The sequence below is a fragment of the Zalophus californianus genome, chromosome 6, assembly GCF_009762305.2.
Source record: "Zalophus californianus isolate mZalCal1 chromosome 6, mZalCal1.pri.v2, whole genome shotgun sequence".
NCBI lineage: Eukaryota > Metazoa > Chordata > Mammalia > Carnivora > Otariidae > Zalophus > Zalophus californianus.
In genome coordinates, this window is record NC_045600.1 from 99,580,144 (window position 1) to 99,596,940 (window position 16,797).

Genomic DNA, 16,797 nt, shown 5'->3' on the forward strand with positions numbered 1-16,797 from the left:
CAAGAGTTGCTGAAACTGCTCGTTTACAGATTTTCTTATTGCCAAACTAGTGGACATTTCTTATGCTTGATCACCCACTTTATCACTGAAACTTTTTTCTCATTTGACCTGTTACCTATTTCTTTGGGTTTTTCTCCCTTTGCTCTGGCCCATCCTTATCCTTCTGTGACTTCTCTTCATTCTTCAACTCAAAATATCAGCCTTCCTCAGGTATCTGTCTCCTTTCATTTATATTCTGGGTGGCCTCATCAAAATTATTGCTTCAGCTATCACAAGTTAATCCCTGTCTTCACCCCAGACCTCCCCTGAGATCCAAACCCATTTATCCATCACCTTACTGAAATCTCCACTTCGGCTAAATGTTGGACACCTCAAACTCAACTTGCCCAATAAAGAAGTAATCATTTCCTTTCGACCTCCTCCTTCATCCCATCCCAACCAAAAGCCCCAAACCCAAAAAGTGTCTTTTTCCTGAATGGTACTTCCACCCAACCACTCACCGTAAATCTGGAAGCCTCTGCCATTCTCCTTCTCCTTTACTCCCTATACCCAGTTAGTTATTTAATCTTCTTGTATCTGTCCCTTCCTTCTCATTCTCATTTTCACTACTCTCATCACTTTTTACCTGCCATTCCAACTGGTCTTCATCCCTCTGTTTTTGCCCCTTTCCAATCCACCCCCTACTCCCTTATATAATGCTGTCTCTAATAGTCAATCTGATTGTTACTTCTCTGGTTGATTTCCCTTTGTGGCTTCCCATAGTTTTAAGTATAAAAGAGCTCAAACTCCTCATCCTAGCAAAAACAACCATACTTAATCAATTTCTATCTACTTTTCTTCCCTCATCTCTTAATAGTCTTTCTGCATGACACATTCAGTAGATCCTACTAGAGAATTTGCTTCATGCTGTTTCTGTACCTTAGCATGTATTGATCTTTCTGCCTGGAATGTCCTATTTGCTTCATTTAACTCTTTATTTATGTTGCAAAATTTAGTTTAAACATCACTTCCTCTTGGTTTGACTATGGTGTTCCATCTTTGTGTTCTCAGAGCACTCTTACGCCATCCTGTCCTTTCCACATTATAGTGTAAATATAGATTTTTTTTTCTGGGTCTTGGAAAACATTGCAAGTAATGTGCCAATAGTGCACAATGTCTACTTGAAACTAAAGATAATAAAGACCTGGACTGGTGCAGAGTATTGAGAGGAATGGGTCCATTTTCAATATTTGAGATATTACAGAGACAGAATTAGAAAGACTGATTGATTAGAGATAGGGAGTGAGGGAGAGAGAATAGTCAAAGATGACCTTTGGGTTTCTAGTTAGTTAAGTTGGTCCCCTTGACTGAGACAGGAAAGACTGAAATGGATAGTGTGTAAATGCAATATACCCACATTTATTTATTTCAACATGATGTGTTGGAGATGCCTGTGGGACATTAAAGTGGAAATACACATCCAGCAAAATAGCCATATGGGTCTACATCAGTCAGCACTGTCCAATAGAAATATAATGTGAGCTACAAATGTAACTTTAAAGTTTATAGTAGTTATATTTTAAAAAGTAAAAAAACCCAGGTAAATTAACCTTAGTAGTATATTTTATTTAACCCCAGCATTTCTCAACTGTACTATTAACATTTTTGGCCAGGGAATTCTTTGTTGTGGAGGGCTGTCCTGTGTATTGTAGGATGTTTAACAGCATCCTTGGCGTCTTGTTAGTAGACGTCAGTAGCCATCCTTCCCTCAAGTTGTGAACACCAAAAATGTCTCCAGATATTGCTAAATAACCCTAAGTAGGGGCACAAAATTGTGCCTTCTTGAGAACCACTGATTTACCCCAATATATCCAAAATATCATGTAAACATGTAGAGTATTAAAAATTATTCAAATTTTTACAAAATTTTTTATATTGTATCTTTGAATTGGATAGATACTTTTCACTTACAGCACTTCTCAATTTGTACTAGCCACATTTCAAGTGCTCAATAGCTACACGTGGCTTGTGTCTACCTTTTTTTTTTAAAGATTGTACTAGCCACATTTCAAGTGCTCAATAGCTACATGTGGCTTGTGTCTACATTTTTTTTTAAAAGATTTTATTTATTTAACAGAGAGAGACACAGTGAGAGAGGGAACACAAATAGGGGGAGTGGGAGAGGGAGAAGCAGGCTTCCCACCCAGCAGGAAGCCCGATGTGGGACTTGATCCTGGGACCCTGGGACCATGACCTGAGCCAAAGGTGGATGCCCAATGACTGAGCCACCCAGGCACCCCGTGTCTACCTTTTTGAAGAGCACAGGTCAAGAGCTTGAGGAAAAAGGTTAGGTCTGGAAATACAGTTCTGGAAATACATGGCATTGAGAAGTCATGAGTCGTTAACAATTGAAACCATGGCAGTAGATAAGCTACTTCAGACAGAATTTTCTATTTAGAGCCAGAAAATAGGAGGACTGAGAAAAATTTCTGCAATGCTCTTCCCGTTTTCCCAAACAATCTGCAATCCTTTCTTGTTTGTTATTATTATTTTAAAATATTTTCTTCACAGAATGGAGAACATGAATGAAAAGAAAGCATATTGAGAAAGGTTGATGACAAAGGAAGGGAATTAATGTTTATTGAACATTTAATTGGTAATGTTCAAAGCATTTTATAAACTGTCTTAATCTCACAAGAACCCTTTGAGGTAAATAATGTTATTTCAATTTATAGAGAAGGAAATTTTTTTTTTGGTTTAAGATACGATTTTATTTCTTTTTTAAATGGAGGTGTAATTGACATTTTTTGGGAAAGATTTATAAAGGTTTAATAAATCAGACTGCTGTTAATTGGCATCATCGGGATTTGAAAGGAAGTCTGTCTGACTGATTCCAAAGCCTACATTCTCCTTGCCTACATCTTCCTAATGCACTTAATGAAGCATTTGCTATCTACTGATTTTCATAAAATAATTAAGAAGGCATATGTATGTGTTCCCATAAAACATCTTATGGATGCTGGAGAAAAAAAAAAAAGAAGGCGTATGTAATTGTCCAGTCATTTCTCAGGATATCTATTACCACTTTTGATGTGATTCTGGAGGCAAATTCACTTTAAGAGAGGAGTGCTATGATCTTTATGTCATTAGCGAGTATGATTTGGCTATCATTTTTCTTGTGAAAGACAGTAAACCGTGATGTTTTTGTTTAATTGTAAGTATAATCAATGATTCTGTGGTTAGCTGTACTAAGTTATGAAAAAATTAGCCAAGAAATAGTATTTTGCTTAAATGTGGAAGACAATCACGAAGGAAAACAAAATAATGAGCTTTATGAAATCGTTCGGCTTCGTTAATAGACTTGATAAAGCGAGTACAAAGGGGGAGGGCTGGGGAAGAGAGGGCGGGACATTGAGAAACAAGAATCTGAGCAGGCGCAGAAACAGATATTAATGGAGGCGTGAATGCTACTGCGCTCTCACTTTCCGAACTGTCGTAAAGACCTTGAGTGTCGTGCTCGCTCGGTAGAGGAGGGATTGGTTAGGCGGCGGCAGGAGAACAGCAGCAGTGGCGGCGACGGTGGGAGGTGTTGGGTCTCCGCAGCACAGAAACGCCCGCAGCTTCGGGGGAGGAGTTCTTGTGGGGTCGAATCAGGCATTCTGAACCCAAGCCGGGTGAACTGGGCCGAACCAGGCGCTGCCGCTCGTACGGTTTGGTGGCGGTGACAGACGCAGCTCTTGACTATAGGGGCCTATTAGGCCGAGATCTGAGGCGCAGATCACTGGCTCTCGACGCATCCTCTTCCCCTCTTCCATCTCCTGTCTTCCTTCCTGGGTCAGTGATTCCCGGACCCTGGGAAGAGGGAAGCTGATGATTAAGGTGAGAAGACTAGGGGGGAGGGGATCGATTGGAAGCCGCGCGTGCGCGCAACGGGGGAGGGGCCGGCCTGGAGGGGAGAAAGAGGAAGGGCTGCGGCCGCGGAAGGCTGGGGTCGGCGACCGGCCGGTTATTGCTGGCTCCATAGTGACTTAGGGTCTGGGTCTCCGCAGTAGAATTAATTGTGTTTGAGCAAAGCATTCGTCTACAGACACACCCACACCCCACAGTAAGGGAGTGTGGGTGAGGGGATTTCTTTCCCTCTTTGGACTCTCCCTGGAGTCTAGAAAGGGGGCAGAGGACTGAGGCGTGGGAGTGCGATTTGACAATGGAGTGATGAAGGTAACCCGCACCCGGCGTGTTGGAGGGCGCTAAGTCAGCCCTGACGGTTAGGGAGTTGCCTTCTTATGTGATCAAGGAAACGTCCGCGGAACAGCAGAAATACAGACGCGTCAGATTTTTGTGTAGAGTTGGTTTGTTGGTCATTAAAAAAGAAGCTCGATATTTTAATTTTGTTTTTAGATAATTTGTCAGAGTCAGTGGCAAGGCTGTAGTGGAAATGTCCTGTACTGTAGAAATAGAGGTTGTCACGATAGTTTTTAAATAGGTTATAATAGATCTTTACAGATACTTCTTAACGCAAATCTCAGTTTTAGTGCTTAAAAAATACCAGGAAGTATAGGGTATTCATTTAATTTGCTCATGTTTGTAGTGTGAGGCGACTCCATTGTATTGTGTGCTTTCCTGTTTCTTGATTTATGTGGAGTATGAATTTGGAACTCTCTGGAGTGGTAAGATGCCAGCTGACATAGGCTTCATTTTATAGTTCTTTTAGCTTTTGAACCTGACTTAATCCAAACTTTATTTCACCTGGTATTTTTATGTTTAATTTTCTTGTTTTAGGGACCTCTTCAACCAAAAAGAACAGCCTGGGGAAGAGATAAGCTAAGGTTCCATTTCCTTTCCCATTTGTGTGTGTGTGTTTTATTGCTTTCAAATGTTAGGATGTGATTTCGATATTACACACAAGTTCTGTAATACTAGTTTTGTTTAGTTTTATTATGGTGAAGATCTACATTTTGATAGTTTGTTACTACTGTATGTTTTTTAGTAAAATTTTTCATGTCAATATAAACTATGTTGCTTTTCATACTAAACAGTAGTCTTTGGTTGCCTTTGTGAGACAAAACGGGATGAGAAAGAAGCCCTCTTACTCTGAAAAGAATGTTTAATTTTTTTTTTAAAGCCTTGAATTATTTTACTTTTGTCCACCTCTTGTCATTTAACCTTGGACAAATGACATCTTTCTCCTGCTCATTTGTTTGCTGTCTAAGATTCAGAGTAGTCTAAAAAACTGGTGAGGGTTTTTGTGAATTAGTCTGAACAATATTGTAGGAAAAACTGGGAAGAATAGAGGCTCTCCTTGTTTACAGGGGTGCTGCATCTTATATGTGTGGCTCTTTCTGTTACTTTTTTCCTTTTGGTGTCTGTTGGTCACTAGCATGTTCTTTCACTGGAGTTGGCTTTTGAAGAAAGATGTCATGAAAATAATTTTATTTTGGTGAAAAGTGTATTACAGTGGAGGTTATACCTTGACAAATTTCATTTCAGTACTTTATTTCTACAGATAATTGAGAAATAGCTATACTGATGTTTAAATAAGAGAATAAAAATTTACATGTTTAGAGCAAAGGAATGGTCAGCAGATTATCCTAAATAGTTGTTTTCATTATAAAATTTAAAGGATTAAAATTGATTGAATCAAACTAATTAGATTTTTAAGACATTTTATTATTTTGCCAAAATAATAACAATTTCCCCCTCTGAGCGAGGACTTCAATATGAAGAAAAGAAGTGACAGTATGGGTGACATCCTGTGGAAGAGTCTCTGGTTTGGAGTTCTGAATTTTAGATCTAGCTTTGCTTGCTATTCGTTAGATTTGTGACTTTATTGATAACCATTCTTAGCTTCAGATCTCTCTCAATTGTTAAATGAGAAATGTAGGATGGTTTTCTAGTTTCCTCTAGATCCCAAATTCAGTGGCTTGTATTTTTGATTAGGAGCTTTTGGTACTTATTGGTGTGTTCATCATGATCCGATTCCCAGAAAGAAGTGCTATACTGAGTATAAATTCCTTCCTGTTTATATTAGGGGAGGGGGAAACTATGATAAAGCCATGTTTGTTGTTTTAGATAATGCTTCTGTCCCATTATAGATATTATATATGATTTAATAGCTCTCCTAATAAAAGAAGAAACTTGGTTTTACTTCTGGTAATGCTTTTTAAATCATCCTGAATAATTTGTCTTCCAGAAACCTGTAATCGGTCAGTTAAAGTCCAGAATTGCATTTGAATGCCTTACACCTCTCTTTTTTTTTTTTTTTTTTTAAAGATTTTATTTATTTACTTGAGAGAGAGAGAGAGAGAGAGAGCAGGGTCAGAGGGAGAAGCAGACTCCCCGCTGAGCAGGGAGTCCGATGTGGGACTCGATCCCGGGACTCCAGGATCATGACCTGAGCCGAAGGCAGTCGCTTAACCAACTGAGCCACCCAGGCGCCCGCCTTACACCTCTCTTCTTTCTTTCCTGCATCCCACTGATTCTTGGTAACAACTGGCCCAGGTTTCTACAGGTATTCAGTTCATATCATTACATGTGGAGTGGGCTACAGATGTTTATTTAAAAACATACTAAGTTGAGCTTACATTTTAAGTGGAGGTACTGCATTATTATTTAGTTACTTGGTATGTATTTATTGAATGTCTCATGTTCTCAGCATTGTTCTTGGTCTTCAGTGAGGAAGGCACTCTGTCTTCAGGGAGTGGACATTCTACTGGGGAAAACATAATAAACAGTAGTTTGAGGTAGTGCTGAATGCCATGAAGAAAATAGGACCATGTTATGATGAATGGAAGTCGAGCTCTACTGTGGATTAAATGGTTAGGGAGGGCCTAACTTCTTTTTAGAGGTGATAATTTGATTTGTGATCAGTGACTAGAAAGAATCAGCCATACTGGTAATCTGGAGGAATCTTGCAAACAAAGGGAACAGCAGATGCATTCGGTTGTGTTTGATTCTGGAGAATTTACAAATGTAAACTGGTTTGTGTGTTAGGCTTTTTCATAATTGCTGATAGACGATGTAAAAAGAAAGGTTAAAAATATTTTATGTATAGCAACCAAATACAATGTGTTGACCTTGTTTAAATCCTCACTCAAATCCATTGTAGAAAGTCATTTTTGAAACACTTTGGGGGAAATCTGAATGTGAATGGATAGTAGATGATATCAAGGAATTATTGTTAATTTTGTCAGGGATGATAATGATACTATGTTTATATAAGCATCCGTTGATGATTCTTGCCTGTATTGATCGTTGGTGATTGCAGAATGCTTATTTTCAAACTCTTCCATCTCCTCTATCTTATAAGTAGGCCTTCTCTTGTATGGAAGAAGCATTCTTTTATCTATTACCAATATGGACTTATGTACTTCCTGTTTTATTCAATAGATTATAATCCGTTACTGCCTTTATTAATTTTAATGCTCAAATTGTCCCACATTTGTCCGGTGGGAGCCTTTCCACCATGGCTCCTGTGTCTTTTTGACATATATAATTTTTTATGAGTATTTCCTTTCTGGCACAGCAAGATGTTCCCACTCATCTTATATCTTTTCTATTTCAGTCTTAGAATCAGCTATTCTCTAAGGAGGCCTGGTTCCTTTTAGTGGGGAGTCCAATTTGCTTTTGAGTTATCTGTTTATATATAAAAAATAATCTCTTATTTCCTGGATCAGGACATCTGAGAAACTTAGATTTTGATAGTGGGTTTATATTTCTGTGGAGATTTTATTTATTAAGTAACTACATAAAATGTAGCAATTTGTTATATTTACCATAAAACAACTATTTTATTCTATTTCTTCCAAATAAGTTCTGATTTGATCTTAATTATGATCAAATGAAATAGAAAAAATAAAATGTTATTTTACTTTGTGTTACATTGTGTATGTAGAAGGTTTAACCACTTAACTGTTAAATATGATGTAAGATTTACATACTTAATTTTTTTTTTTTTTCATACTTAATTGTTTTTAACCAAGTCATCAGACTTTCTGGTCTGGAGGAAATTGTTGCTTTTTAAAAAAACTAACTTTTTAAATGAAATTTTTTATGATGTAGAATAATATTTCATATATGAGTAGAAACTCACAAGCACATTGTTCCAGAAAGTTACTGTTACACCTTGGTATGTTTCACAGCCATTCTCTCACCCAGTGCAGCATGGGTATTTGCTTTATTTATTTATCTTTTAAACCTCACTTGTATTTTTCCAGACAGTATTTTTGTTTTTGTTTTTTTTTTTTTTTTTTTTTTAAACAAGCTCTGGCAGGTTTTGTGTGATTTGCTTTTTACCAGTTTGTTCTGGCATGCTCCTAATGATTTCAGTCACCTGGATCAATGATAGCCAGTGTGCATTCTCTGTAGTATTTTCCTCATGCTGTACCCAGTTCAGTATTATTGACACTGTAGCGATGCATACCAGTTTTGGCCAACATGGCATAGTATTCTATTTTAGATTTCCTCAGGGCTGGGCAGTTGGCGAGGATAACCAGTTTTGCTTTGCCATATCTGATCATTTTCAGAGTCTGCTTGTACTCCAGCATGTACTTTACACTTTTCGTAATGAGTTGGAGTCTAGAGTTGATTGACTCCAGAGACTTTCGTCTTCCTTGATGCCACCATCTTCCTGCCTTAGGTGCAGGATGGCCCCAACCAAGAGCAGCCACCAAGGTCCCAGACAATATTTTGAATGGTATTTAACCAGTTAATTTTTGAAACAGTTAATATGTATGGGGTTTTTAAAGTCGGTTCCACAAAGGCTTATAATGAAAAACAACAGTCTGTGCTATTCCTCCTCTCCCCTAGTTCCAGTTCCTAAGTGGAAACACTTTCAGCTCTTAAATTTTTTTTTCCTGGTATTTACTTTCATATTTCTAAATAGTATGCTTATGTGTCTGCTTAGCTACTTTTGATGTCAGTTTTTTTTTATATTTAATTTTTAAAGATAAAAGCAATACAAATGGAACCAAATTCACAAGGTATGAAGGGTGTACAGGGAAAAAATAAGTTTTCTTGCCATCCCTGTCTTCCTATTGCCCAGTTCTTTTCCCTGGAGATATATCTCCTCTTAGTATTTTACATGTATCCAGAGCAGCAGTTCTCAGAGTGTGGTCTCTGGACTCTTGAGGGGGTCTTCAGAAGGTCAGCTGGTTTGAAACTGTTTCATAGTAATACTAAGTTCTTTACTACTTAACTATGTTGTTATTTGCATTGATAGCAAACACAGTGATGGGCAAAATTGCTGGCCCTGCAATCCATATTAAGACAGTGGCTAAAACTATACTAAGAGTCATCATATTTTTCATTACTACACATTGACAAAACCAGTTTCATTTAAGAATGTCCTTTACAAAGCAGTAAAATCTGTTAATTTTACTAATCTTGATCTTGAGTACATACCTTTTTAATATTTCATGTGATAAAATGAGAAGAATGTTATAAGGCACTTCTGCCCCATCCCAAATTATTCTTGTCTTGGAGAAAAATACTTGTGTGATTGAGTTGCAGGCTGAACTAGCAAACTTAGTTGCTTTTTATTTTTTTAATGGAACCATTTTTTTACTTGAAAGAATGACAAGCTATAGTTATTTAAACTTGAGTATTTGTATGTATTTTCTCAAAAATAAATGAAGTGAGCCTGTCACTTTAGGGAAAACAACTGATAGAAATTATTGCCGAGATAAAATTAAGGCTTTTAAGCAAAAATTAGAATTTTGGAAAACATATCTGCCACTATGAGCTTGGCAGCTTCTCAGGACCTTTTTGATGAAATTGATGGGGATATTAACAAATGTGATTTTTTTTTTTTTTTGGTTATTGTATAATTAAATGTGTCAGTGTTTGGAAGATACGCATAACTTCGTGGACCAACTTTTTTCATATGACCAGTGCATGATATTACAAAATCATGCTGTGTGTGAAAGATCTACTTAAGGGTAAGATAGATCAATAGGTTCTTAATGAAATGGTATGAAGTCTCGTAGATAAGGTATCAGATTCAACATTGCAAGTAAGCTTTACAAAATTATATTTATTAAGTTTTGGGTTAATATCAAAGAATAACACACCCACTATCTGAATATATTATTAAAGACACTTCTCTTTTTTAACTACATATTTGTGTGAAGCTGGATTTTTTACTAGATTCAGTACAGAAGCAGATTTAAGAATCCATGTTTCTTCTGTTAAGACAGACATTAAAGAGATTAGCAAAATTGTGTAACAGTGTCATTTTTATTAACTTTTTGAAAAAATATATTCATAAATGTTACTTAATAGCATGTAATGGGTTTACTATTGCTGTTTTTAAAAAATCTTTAAGCATTTATCAGTTTTATTTTCTTACATTGTATTAATATAACCTACATATTTAAGGCTTTTGGGGGTTTCACTTAGTTTTAAGAGGATAAGGGGCTCACAAATCAAAAAGTTTGAGGATTGCTGTACAGTTATCTTTTGCATTATCTTTTGACCTCCTAAGGAAAAGGAGTCCACACTTCTTTTTTCACCCTTTCTCCTGATATAGTTGTATCACAATTTTAGATTACTTTAATAATTCAGCGTGTATTTATTGAATACTATGAGTTTTCAGCTTTGGGGCACATGGTAATGATGAAAACAGACTAGGCTCTATTTGGGAAATTTTAAATTTTACAAATGGTGATTATGGAAATAACTGAGCTGGAAAGAGAAGATAGGGCATGGGGTTAGCTCTTTAAATATAAGGTGATTAGGGATGGTCTCAAGGACAAGAAACATTTGAGCACAGACAGAAAGGGAGCAAGTGAGAGGTGCTTGTGGCTATCTGGGGTCAAGCATTCTGGGCAGATTAAATAGTAATAGCATACTTGGCCTGCTCAAGGAAAAGCCAAGAAGCTGTTGTGACTGGAGGGGAGTGGATGAGCAGAATGGTGATCTCTGAGGACAGAGGTAGCAAGGGCTTAGGTCCTTCAGTTTTAAGAAATATTCTTATAGTAGCTTTCATTACTCCTTAGTCATTTTTTTTTCCTGTTTTCTTTTTGGAGTTGCTGTCAGTCAGATGATAAGATTCTGTTGCTATATCTTTGTTGCTATTAGATCCTCTGTTGTGTGTGTGTGAGAGAGAGAGAATTGAAAGTTTTTTTCATTTAGTGGGAATTGCAAGGAAATTTGAGATAAAGTTATTTGTGTAATTTACCGTGTTTAAACAAAATATGAACTTTTGCTTTTGATAAATACCAGGAGCAAGTTACATTATTGATACAAAAATGGGCTCTCTTTCCAACTTTTAGTGGTAAAACCATGTTGTTTATTTTAAAATACTCTTTTTTTTTTTTTTTTTTTTTTTTTAAAGAGAGAGAGAGTACTCGCAAGTGAGCACCTCTCGGGAGGAGTGGAGAGGGCAGGGGGAAAGGGAGAGAGAATCCCAAGCAGGCTCCATGCCTAGTGTGGAGCCTGACACAGGGCTTGATCTCACGACCTTGATCATGACTTGAGCTGAAATCAAGAGTTGGGTGCTTAACCGACTGAGCTACGCAGGTGCCCCCAAATCATGTTTAAATATGTGAAAAAATACATGTGTAAATAGGTTTGTAAATAGGTTTACTTTACAAAGTCTAAGTCGGCTTTGACCACTGTTTTTTAATTTTATTTTATTTATTTTATTTTTTTAAAGATTATTTATTTATTTATTTGACAGAGGGAGACACAGCGAGAGAGGGAACACAAGCAGGGGGAGTGGGAGAGGGAGAAGCAGGCCTCCTACCGAGCAGGGAGCCTGATGCGGGGCTCGATCCTAGGACCCTGGGATCATGACCTGAGCCGAAGGCAGACGCTTAACGACTGAGCCACCCAGGTGCCCCACAACTCTGTTTTTTTAATACAAAGTAGTCATTAGCTGAAGAAAATCATGTCATGTAAGATTTGTATTACATCTACAGAATGACTATTATCATGGATTTGATTGTATTTTCTGTGAAATCACATTTCTTTAAAGAACTCTATGTAGTATGAGATAAAACTGACCATTTTATGGAATATTATGCAGCTGTAAAAAAGAATGAGAGCCTGCCACTCGCAAGAACATGGATGGATCTAGAGGATATTACGCTAATTGAAATAGTCATGAAAGACAGATACTATATGATCTCACTTATACGTGGAATCTAAAAACCAAAAGAAACAAATAAACAAAAAGCAGAATCAGACCTATAAATTGATGGTTGCCAGAGGGGAGGGAAGGGACAAAATGGGTGAAGGGGAGTGGGAGATACAGGTTTCCAGTTATGGAATGAATAAGTTACAGGAATAAAAGGTACAGCATAGGGAACGTAGTCCATGGTATTGTAATAGCATTGTATGGTGGCAGATGGTAGCTTCACTTGTGGTGAGCATAACATGTAGAGAGATTAAATCACTATGTTGTACACCTGAAACTAATGTTACATTGTGTCAACTATACTTAAATTAAAAAAAATTTTTTGATAATAAAATGAAAAAGGGAGGAATAGGTCAGACACAGACTGCTTTACCTATATACATCTGGGAGAATATAGAGAATTTTGATTGTTTAAAATAAACAAATCATCTATTTTCATAACCACCTTCCTGTCTGCCATTCCTCTGATGTGCTTTTATGCTTATTCTCCAATTGAGGAAATCTTACTTTTAAGGACTAGCTCTTCTGTGAAGTTTCTCCTCTAGAATCAATGGCTCTCCCTTCTGTTTTGCCATAGTATTTGGTCCTTCTCTTACCTTGTAGCAGTTATTTCCATTTTAGTAAACTTTTAGCATTCTCCCACTGTGGAGGCTAAATTCCAAAATCTTCATGGTAAGTAGAAGAAATTGTAGTTGAATTACATAATAATCTTATATGAAAATAATGTCATGGGAACTGAAGTGGTGAGTGAACGTATGAAAGCCCACATAACTATACATTTATCTTAAAAATGAGAGAGACCCAAACCAGCAACTTATATAAGAATTAAGATCCAGATGTTTATCTGTCAGACCTTAGGCAAGTTGCCTAACTTTTATAATTCTTAGTTCCTTGGAAATAATAGTTTTTAGTAAGGATAAAATGGAATAAAAACATGGCACATAGTTCCTTACAGGCATACCTGATCTGGCCCTTGACCATTTCTGATCCCTTTGTGTGCCATCTCCCTTTCCTCTCACTCCCTTTCTGTTGTTTGTTCATGTTAGGCCTCTTCCTGCCACACGGTCTTTCTTTACTGTTTCCTTTGCTAGAAAGGCTCTTCCTCTAGCACTGTGTGGCGTGGTTGACTGGTGGCTTGTTCTTCTCATGATTCAGGTCTTCAGCTTCTTAGGAGCCTGTTGATGGTCGTATTTTACTATTTGTTTTATTTCCGTAATAGCACAATTTTTTTTCTAAAATTATCTTGACTGTCTATTTGTGCCTTGTTTGTTCTCATTTGCATGTAATTTTCATGAGAACAAAGACTTTCTGTATCCTGTTCATGGCTAATCCCAGTGCCTACAACAGTGCCCACATTATAATATGTTCTCAGTAAATATTTGTTGAATGAAAACAATAACTGCATAAATGGTAGCTAATATATTATCAGTGATATTGTATCTTTTTTTTTTTTAAGATTTTATTTATTTGACAGAGAGAGACAGTGAGAGCAGGAACACAAGCAGGGGGAGTGGGAGAGGGAGAAGCAGGCCTCTCGCTGAGCAGGGAGCCGGATGCGGGGCTCTATCCCAGGACCCCGGGATCATGACCTGAGCCGAAGGCAGATGCTTAACGACTGAGCCACCCAGGCGCCCCGATATTGTATTTTCTAAAATATTAATAAGTGACTAAAATTTCTGTTCCCTGGGTGACATTTCCAGATTCTGATCTGATTCCAGATGCTTGGGATAGAAAAAATTTGGATATCCTAACTTGTGTTTACCCTGTTTGCCATCATGGGGGTGATCATTCTTCTTAGACTCTTGGATTTCCCCATTTTATTCCCTATAAATGAATAATTTTCCTCCCAGATAGCAGTTCTGGGTGGCGGTTCTAAGGCCGGGACTTAATTTCAGTCATTTTCCTTTGTCTTGAACAGGCTTCAATTTAAAATATTTTTCTTTTCTCTCCTGTCATTTTTGTTAATCCTCAGTTGCCTCTTTTTCTGATTATCCCCTTCAGGAAGAACTCACAGTCTATGTATACTGAAACCAAAATTCTAAAGATTGCCCAGAAAGTATGTAAGTAAATGCATGTAGGCTAGCTTTACATGTGTGGGAATCCACATTAGGGTTAAGATTACTGTGTTTATCCAAAATATGAAATTCTTTGGGCTAGAGGAGCACCTTAACTATCTTCTTAATTATCACCTTAAGCAGTCATTAGGAGTAAAAAAACCAAAAAGGGTTTGTTGAATAAAGTGGCTGATGTTAGCATAGAGGATAATAAATCCTTGGTTTCTCCAGACCGGTACCCTCAATTGTCTAATAGCTTACTATTTTTGTTTCTTGCCACAAGGATTTTCACTTTGCTGTCAGAATATACAGATCCAAAGAAGGCAAAAATGTCATTTAGTCAAAATAACCTTGGAAATCCCTAAAGTTGCCCGTAAAATGTAAAATATAGACGTACAGTCTCTCAGAGTTCAACATATCCTGTTTTTCCTTTAGTATTGGAATGAATCATGTTTCATTGTTAAACACCAGATGAAGTCGTAGGCTGTGTTTATGGTCCATGTTGTGGGAAAAATAAATGGCTCTAAACATTAGAATCTGACAGCACAGCAAGATGTTCATATCATGAGAGGCACATGGGAAGTGAGACCAACTAGAGAATAGTAAAATTTTATCTTTCTGTGTTCATTCTGGGTATATAATTATTGAGCAGAATTGCAAGCATAACCTACATGGTTTAAATTATCTTTTTCTTGTCTTCACATTGTTGAATTCACATTGTGGGTGTGCTCCCTACCCAGAGGTATTTTCCCTAATCCAGTTTTCAGTAAGCCTTTACCTTCTTCAATCATTGAAAGTGTCAGTATCTGCCTTTTTTTTTCCTGTATGACTCTTATTCCTTAGAACATACTCTTTTTTTTTTTTAAAGGTTTTATTTATTTATTTGACAGAGAGAGAGAGAGAGAGCGAGAGCAGGAACACAAGCAGGGGGAGTGGGAGAGGGAGAAGCAGGCTTCCTGCGGAGCAGGGAGCCCGATGTGGGGCTTGATCCCAGGACCCTGGGATCATGACCTGAGCCGGAGGCAGACGCCTAACGACTGAGCCACCCAGGCACCCCTAGAACATACTCTTTAATTAATATTCTCCAGGTTACACATTTTGACCCCAAATCACGTAGGAAGAGCAAAAACAACTTTTGTTTAAATTGTTGGACTGCATCCAAGGAGAAATTGTTTCCTTGGGTAGTTTTGCTCACCGCATTAGATCCTACATTCTCAGGGCAGTTGCTTTCTTTCCTAATCTAACAAAATTTTTTGTTTTATTTATATTTATTTTGTTACACCACCCTTTGCTTTGGGTGCTTTAACAGTTCAGGGTTTTGATCTGATCTTCAAGAGGAATTTGAGGTTCATTCGAATAAGATAGACTAGCTTGAGGTAGGTGTACCTAAAAGAATTGAGGGTCAGCCCCCCACCCCCACCCCCAAAATAAAACAGAGGGGAAGCTTGTGGCCTTTTTTTTTTTTTTTTTTTTTTTTGCCAGGATGATTTCTAAAAGCTAGTTGACTCTTTGACTTTAAAAACAATAATAAAAGCCAGCATGTGCGTACATTATTTTGTTTAAACACTTAACCCTTTAAGGTAATTTCCATTTTTCAGGTGAGATTTAGGCATCGAATGGTTAGTAACTTGCTAGAGACTCACAGCAGTAATGGAGTTGAAGGGATTATGTCAGGAGGTTTGAGTCACCTGAGAAGGGAATTCCAAAATTCAGGAGATGTCCCATTTGAGAGGTTAGTAGGATTGGAGTAAAGAGTTTCTATGGCCCTGAAGTAAGAATTTAACCAGTATTTCTGTATTGCCTTTAAGGAAGAGACAATAAGGTATATTTTTATCTCTCTTGGGCATAGCCTTTGACAGAAGAGAAAGAAGGATGGTGATATTTTATTTGGATGGTGTGATTGGGAAGGACTTAATTTCTCTGTGTATTACTATTTTCAATAGGGAACATATTTTAAAAATCAGTTTGAGCTATAACTTATATACAATATAAGGCACATATTTTTACTGTACAATTCAGTGAGTTTTGGCAAATGTATATCTCCATGTAACCAACACCACAATCAGGACATAAAACATTCCATCGCCCTAGAAAGTTTTTTCTTGCTTCTTTGTCATCGTTCACCCCTCTCTCTTGCCATAGGCAACCACTGATCTGATTTTTGACATTATGGATTAGTTTGTTCTAGAACTTCATATAAACACAATCGTATAGTGTTACTTTTTTGTATTTGGCTTCTTTTGCTCATCACATTTTCCCTCTAGTATTTTTTTTTTTTTCTAAGATTTTATTTATTTGACAGAGAGAGAGACAGCAAGAAAGGGAACACAAGCAGGGGGAAAGGGAGAAGCAGGCTTCCTGCTGAGCACGGAGCCCGATGTGGGGCTCGATCCCAGGATTCTGGGATCATCATGACCTGAGCCGAAGGCAGACGCTTAACCGACTGAGCCACCCAGGTGCCCCCCCTCTAGCATTTTTTGTGAACATTTTCAAACATGAAAAGTGAAAGAATTGTACAGTGAACAAACATTTCCCCATCACCTACATTCCACAATTAACAATTTGCTGTTTTTGCTTTATCACCTGTCCATCTATTCATTCCTCTAACTATCCTTCAGTCAAGCTTGC

The 16,797-nt window shown here is 37.4% G+C and overlaps 1 protein-coding gene and 1 pseudogene across 6 annotated transcripts in view; one reads left to right on the plus strand and one right to left on the minus strand.

Annotated features, from left to right (window-relative positions):
• Positions 1-16,797, plus strand: part of RNF111 (ring finger protein 111) — a 122,751-nt gene that overhangs the window by 28,035 nt on the left and 77,919 nt on the right. For 3 of the 6 annotated variants that reach the window (XM_027571089.2, XM_027571092.2, XM_027571093.2), the window contains exon 1: positions 3,532-3,858. The exons of 1 other annotated variant lie outside the window; for it this stretch is intronic. The gene's annotated coding sequence lies outside the window, so the exon portion shown is untranslated. Of the gene's footprint in view, positions 1-3,530; positions 3,859-3,937; positions 4,198-16,797 lie in introns of those variants that run through there. 2 more of the 6 variants (XM_027571094.2, XM_027571090.2) reach the window with 2 other exon arrangements.
• On the minus strand, positions 8,231-8,601 carry LOC113909181 (annotated as a pseudogene).